Raw genomic sequence first — 7,601 nt, 5'->3', positions numbered from 1 at the left:
TAGGGGCGATTTCATTTCAGACACCCGTACAGCATGTCTCAATATCCTCCTATTGTCCCAGACGGCTGGTCATGCGTCATCTCCACACTGTGTGGACTCAGTAAACGGGTAAAGCCAGCTACTGGATGTTCCTGATTGGGAAGACATGGGATTGTTGGGATTGTTCTGGAGGGAAGAAGGGAAATGCTTGGGAACTCCACTTCCCAGCGTGAGAGGAGACAGAGAGGATAATGGCTCCCCGGGGACCAGCCAATGACCTCACTGAGTGCAAAATATGCAGAGGTCACAGAGTTCCTATTGGCCACTGCTAAATCTGACTGACACCGGGCAGCAATAACCCTTGACTTCAGATCTGCTCTGCACACGCTAATAATAGATGAATAAATGTCAAGAAAATATGTCTGAACTTCAAAAATGTTTCACTTGGCAACATGGTCTCATCCAAATATGTAAAAATATGGATATTTAACCATTGTAATTATGTCACTTTCAGCTTCACAGGTGACATACTATGGTTAATACAGTATGTCAACATTCTGACACATTTCTAATGACAATCTGTACATTCTTTCCAAATGTTTTGGAGTCATCAATCTAATGATTGCTGATAAGGGATGGGTCAAAAAAATAATTGATACTTTCCCATCTGGTACATTGTACAGTATATGATAATTACCATAAATAAAACTATAATGATGATTGTGATTACTATCTCTGATTGCTATTAGTATCGTATTCCTCTCCAGATGCTTGTGTAATGGAAGTGAGATCAGCATAACCCCATCGGCTCCAGAGGTCAAGTATGCGTTAGCATTACTCATAGCTATAGGTCAGTTGGGATCACTTGGAGCATGACTGTAGCTATATTTCTCCCCCCTCTCACACCTTCCCCCCTTTCAACACTTACCAGCAGAGGTCAGCGTTCACATAGCATAGCATACCTCCCCACCATGAGAGAGTTGAGAGTCCTAGGCCATGGTGTTGTTTAAACCACTTGGAAACACCTTCACCCGATCACCATCTATTCAATAGATTTTGATAGTTGCATTGGACCAGCCACTGACAGGGCGGTATAGAATGGCAATGCACTGAGAGCAGATCAATGGTGGAGACTGGAGAGCTACAATAATGTGCTAGGTCTTGCTAATGAAGTTCTACAAACACTTTAACACGTTGAGTGTTAATCAGAGCTTTGTGTCAGTGACTAGTGGGAGATTCTAGCGCTCTGGGAATAGGTCAGAAACTCCAGGAACCTAAAGAGAGAAGGAAGCCGTTAAATCATAAAACGTTGACTTCACTCTTCTGAATTTTTCTTATTTATTGGAACAGCATGTTGTACTGGACGATCAGAGGGATGCTGAAGTGATTCAATTGGCCCAATGCTGCTTCCAAGCTGCTGGAGTGAATGAGATTTGTGGGCGTCAGGAACAAATTGCATTGTGAAACAGGCCAAGGGTGAGGCAATCACAAAAACACTAAGGGCTAATGGCACTGAAGGCATCATTCACAGATTGGAGTCTGGACCAACTCAATGCCTCCTGGCACCCATTCACATCTGAAGTATGAAGCCTTCCAGGGCTAACTAAGTGTGGGTGGCAACATGGTGGAGGGCATTTACAAATGTAGCTAGGAGGAAAGAGACATAGTGCTGTAATAATGCGTATGGAGCCCGCCAACCTGGGACTTTGGGTTTTGGTGGTTGTACCAGGTCCAGATCTAAATGGAGTTTTAGTGGGTGACCCTGAGCTGTTTGATGTTAGGCCCTGCTCAGTATCACACACGTCTGCAGCCGTGCAGCCAGCCAGGCTCTGTCGCCCTGCTCTGAGAACCCAACAGGACCCTCACGCTATCCACAGCTCCATGCACCACCATAGATGGTGATGTCACCCCTGCTGTCTATAATTGTTAAATCGATAGAAAATGGCCACCTCACTATTACTGCCTTCATTTCTCTGTAGTAAAGGGATATAGGCATGAATCAGAAATGGTATGTTAGCTGGATTTAGATGTCCATGCATTTTAGATGTTAATTATAGCCTCTGAAAAGCTATATGAATTAAACTATAACCAGGATCTCTAGCAGATAGAGAGGTAAACTACAATACATTTGTATGAAAACAAAAACAATTAGAAGATTTGTTGGATTTATTAAGCAATCATTATCTTGGTGGCTGGTTTAAAAAATCATAGTCATCATAGTTTTCATTCAGTTTCTAACAGGACACATGCCTATTGAATTCCTAACAGGATATGAGATCAAATGTATTTACACAATGTAATCAAAAGTAATAAAACTAAAGCTATGTTACATTACATTTTATCCAGAGCGACCTTCAATCAGTATATTCAGCAGTTCATATTTACAGTATAAGGATAGATATTACCTTTACAATGCAAGGTCATTCAGTAATAAACATGAGCTTTCTTGTACAGTACTTGTCGATAGTTGCTCAAAAGAGAAAAAGTGCAACCAACATCCCACAAAATGAAACAAGACCAGTGCAATCCTACTCAACATAACAACGTACACTGAGTGTACAAAACATTAGGAAAGCCTGCTCTTTCCACGACATAGACTGACCAGATGAATCCAGGTGAAAGCTATGATCCCTTATTGATGTCACTTGTTAAATCCACTTCAATCAGTGTAGATGAAGGGGAGGAGACAGTTTAAAGAAGGATTTTTAAGCCTTGAGACAATTGAGACATGGATTGTGTATGTGTGTCATTCAGAGGGTGAATGAGCAAGACAAAAGATTTAAGTGCCTTTGAACGGGATATGGTACTAGGTGCAAGGCGCACCGGTTTGTGTTAAGAACTGCAACGCTGCTGGGTTTTTCACACTCAACAGTTTCCCTTGTGTATCAAGAATGGTCCACCACCCAAAGGACATCCAGCCAACTTGACACAATCTGTGGGACACATTGGAGTCAACATGGGCCAGCATCCCTTTCGACACCTTGTAGAGTCCATACCCCAACGAATTGAGGCTGTTCTGAGGGCAAAAGGGGGTGCAACTCAATATTAGGAAAGTGTTCCTAATGTTTTCTACACTCAGTGTATGTTTAAAAATAACAGCAGCTGAAAAATACAGTATAAATGAGTTCATAAATAAGATTACAATGCAAAAAAAAAGTATTGACTAAATTTTTATAAGGCATAGATGGCAAGATATGTTTTGGATAAGTAATTGGTTTGAATTAATTTATCTGAGACCTCTTTTTTCTTTTAAAGATCTACCCTCAAATGCTGAGCGTAAAGAGACAACAGTTAGTGCCTCATAGCACCATATATCAAGTACATCGTTTTCACGTCTGCATGTATTTTATTGACAACTGTCATAAATCTAAAGCTGAAATTCAAAGTAAAACAAGCAGCGAGGAACATTTCCCTGCCACAGTCACCGGGACTGTCCACACACAATAATTTCAACAGGACTAGCCTTTAAATGCCAAACTTTATTGTGAGGAATATAGAATATATAGGATTTTTTTTTACAGTTGAGAAATGCATGCATTTTATTTGTATTTTCAATTATCTTGTCTTTGGGTTTTAGAAAAGTTCTGTATAGAGCATATGTATAGTATAAATAAATTATGTTCAAGTAAATATTTTACTACCAGTTGTTTTGTGAAGTAGGATATTAAAAAGCTTGGTGTATAAACACTAGACTAGAGACCATGTGAAAAATAAGATGTATAATTTGGATGTAAATAATATTAAGTTGGATTCAATCAATTTTACACACCAAATATTGTTATCTGTTACTGCTGTCGAATAATTTATTAAATTAAGTCATTAACAACCTCATGAATATTCAATTAGCCTATGGACGTTAAAGAAACATCATAATTATATCCATATAATAAAAGTAATTATGGTTGAGTATAAATTGTAGTCCCTCCTAATTAGTTCTTAACTATGGATCTTATGACAAATCAGGTTTGAAAAATCATAATAAATGTTTTTCACATTAAAACGTATCCAACTTGCCACGAATGAGAAAACAACTATCAGTATAGATTTCTCTCCCTATATTTATACTAATATATTCAGTTGGGATGTTTTGGAATACTGTTTGTTGTATTAACAAACATACAAATGTGAGCCTGCTTGTGCTTAATGCTTCATATTCCAAGGTTTAAACCAGATTACATACGTGTACATTTATGCATCCTGATTGAAAGTCTTTATACTGTATTATCAATAAACCCTTTGTCTTTAAAAAAAAAAACAGGCACTTTTGACAATGATCATGGACACTTCTTAAAGGGCATAATATATTATATATTTTGTGGCAATATACTTCAAAGCTTTCTGACTAAAACACAACATTAAAACTCAGCTAAGTAAGAGGCAGTATATCAAGTAAAAAGTGAATGTAGTCTCACTTGAGAAGAAAGAGCTCATGTTGATAGCCAGGCCTCAGTTACACATTCCATTTATTTTATGTTAAGCACCAAATGCATAATTCTTCTTTAATCAAATACATTTCATTTGAAATATTCACTTAGTATGGTCAGTTATACCCAAACACTAAAATGCCACATCAACTTATATGTAAGTAAAACTGAAACCAAAAAAACTTAAAAGGATTTTACAAAAGCTTTTTGTTTTTGTACACTTCTTCTAGGGATTAGACTTTGGGGACCCATCAGATCTACACTCAGACCAAGGTCTTAATTAAATGTTTCTGCTAAAGATAAGATAAAATAGTACTTTATTAATCCCCAATGGGGGAAATTTGATTGCACCAATACATACAACACCAATAACTACACAATAACTACACACAGACTGAAAGCACTATACTATCATTTCGTAGTGTTGTGTTTGTTACACATCATCCTCTATGTCTATAACCACATTGTTCTGATGTACTGGGCCTCTCACATCCTACAGTCCTCTCTGCCTCTGACCGACTGACAGGGACAGGTTGGGTGTGTAGCAGCAGGTCTCTCTCTACCTAATGTCTACAGCACCGTACCATCCTGGCCTCGCTCTATCTGCTCGTCACAGCTAAAGCCTCATCAAACACGCTCCAAATCGGAGCCATTCCCCCGGCTTTAATCTCTAGCATCACTGATCCGGGACTCCTAGTCACAGCAGAAAATCTGGGGATTGCCCATCGCCCCTCCACCATTCCCACCAGTGGGGGGTTTTGACTCATATCACGGCGGCTCGAGCAACACACCACACGAGAGGCAACAAGAGTAGGATTCACTAAGACACTCTCGCACACAGGGTACTAATGCTGCGAACAGAACGTCCAGAGAGTGAAACCATATGTGTATTAATACCAGAAGAAGAGCTGAATAAACATATAGCTTTCCTATCCTGCTAATATCCTTAATTTGAAAGGTAAACAGTAGAAGGTTCAAGCTCACCTAAGGAGTTTGTAGACACGGTGCTGCTCCCTTCGAAGGGCACAGTAGGAATGAGGAGAGCGATAGCACCCAAGTTACAGCCTGCCTCCTCTCTATCTGCTAAAGTAATTTTCTCTCAAAGTATAATTAATTTCCTTTCTCAGGCAGGCCTGCATACATGTGGCACAGCCGGCTGTAGTAACATAGTCTCTGAAGCCCTGCTGTGTGTAGTACTGACCATGAGTAAGTAATAAGCATTAGCCGTACATCAGGTCAACACATGCAGCTATTGGAATATCTTGATTAATCGATTGTTTTATTTAGCTAACTTAATAGTCTAATGCCATCGGGTCTGTTAATGTGTAATTTGTAATTTCATGAGCCACTTATAATTTCTAATTCTAGCTGTGAGATTTTAATGTATTGATTTGAATTTTGAATATAACAGGTATAATGTTTTGTGTGTATGCAAACAGTTATTTGTTTAAAATGTTGCACAAAAATTCAGAAGTTTAACAGCAATTTGTTTACCATATCAAAATTAGACTTAAATCTAAATGTAGGCCTATTTGTGTTTTATCACCCCTTCCTGCTACTACATTTAAATAATCAATGATTGGATTCAGATGTCATCCTATTAGATACAGCTGAAGTCGGAAGTTTACATATACCTTAGCCAAATACATTTAAACTCAGTTTTTCACAATTCCTGACATTTAATCCTAGTAAAAATTCCCTGTCTTAGGTCAGTTAGGATCACCACCTTATTTTAAGGATGTGAAATGTCAGAATAATAGATTTATTTCAGCTTTTATTTCTTTCATCACATTCCCAGTGGGTCAGAAGTTTACATACACTCAATTAGTATTTGGTAGCGTTGCCTTTCAATTGTTTAACTTGGGTCAAACGTTTTGGGTAGCCTTCCACAAGCTTCCCACAATAAGTTGGGTGAATTTTGGCCCATTCCTCCTGACAGAGCTGATGTAACTGAGTCAGGTTTGTAGGCCTCCTTGCTCGCACATGCTTTTTCAGTTCTGCCCACAAATATTCTATAGGATTGAGGTCAGGGCTTTGTGATGGCCACTCCAATACCTTGACTTTGTTGTCCTTAAGCCATTTTGCCACAACTTTGGAAGTATGCTTGGGGTCATTGTCCATTTGGAAGACCCATTTGCGACCAAGATTTAACTTCCTGACTGATGTCCTGAGATGTTGCTTCAATGTATCCACATAATTTTCCTTCCTCATGATGCCATCTATTTTGTGAAGTGCACCAGTCCCTCCTGCAGCAAAGCACCCCCACAGCATGTTGCTGCCACCCCCGTGCTTCACAGTTGGGATGGTGTTCTTCCGCTTGCAAGCCTTCCCCTTTTTCCTCCAAACATAACGATGGTCATTATGGCCAAACAGTTCTATTTTTGTTTCATCAGACCAGAGGACATTTCTCCAAAAAGTACGATATTTGTCCCCATGTGCAGTTGCAAACCGTACTCTGGCTTTTTTATGGCGGTTTTGGAGAAATGGCTTCTTCCTTGCTGAGCGGCCTTTCAGGTTATGTTGATATAGGACTTGTTTTACTGTGGATATAGATACTTTTGTACCTGTTTCCTCTAGCATCTTCACAAGGTCCTTTGCTGTTGTTCTGGGATTGATTTGCACTTTTCGCACCAAAGTACGTTCATCTCTAGGAGACAGAACGCGTCTCCTTCCTGAGCGGTATGACGGCTGTGAGGTCCCATGGTGTTTATACTTGCGTACTATTGTTTGTACAGATGAACGTGGTACCTTCAGGCGTTTGGAAATTGCTCCCAAGGATGAACCAGACTTGTGGAGGTCTACAATTTGTTTTATGAGGTCTTGGCAGATGTATTTTGATTTTCCCATGATGTCAAGCAAAGAGGCACTGAGTTTGAAGGTAGGCCTTGAAATACATCTACAGGTACACCTCCAATTGACTCAAATGATGTCAATTAGCCTATCAGAAGCTTCTAAAGCCATGACATCATATTCTGGAATTTTCCAAGCTGTTTAAAGGCACAGTCAACTTAGTGTAAGTAAACTTCTGACCCACTGGAATTGTGATACAGTGAATTGTAAGTGAAATAATCTGTCTGTAAACAATTGTTGGAAAAATTACTTGTGTCATGCACAAAGTAGATGTCCCAACCGACTTGCCAAAACTTTAGTTTGTTAACAAGAAATTTGTGGAGTGGTTGAAAAACGAGTTTTAATGAC

The sequence above is a fragment of the Coregonus lavaretus genome (assembly GCF_964263955.1).
Source record: "Coregonus lavaretus genome assembly, chromosome: 3".
Taxonomy (NCBI): domain Eukaryota; kingdom Metazoa; phylum Chordata; class Actinopteri; order Salmoniformes; family Salmonidae; genus Coregonus; species Coregonus lavaretus.
This window is presented reverse-complemented; position numbering follows the sequence as displayed.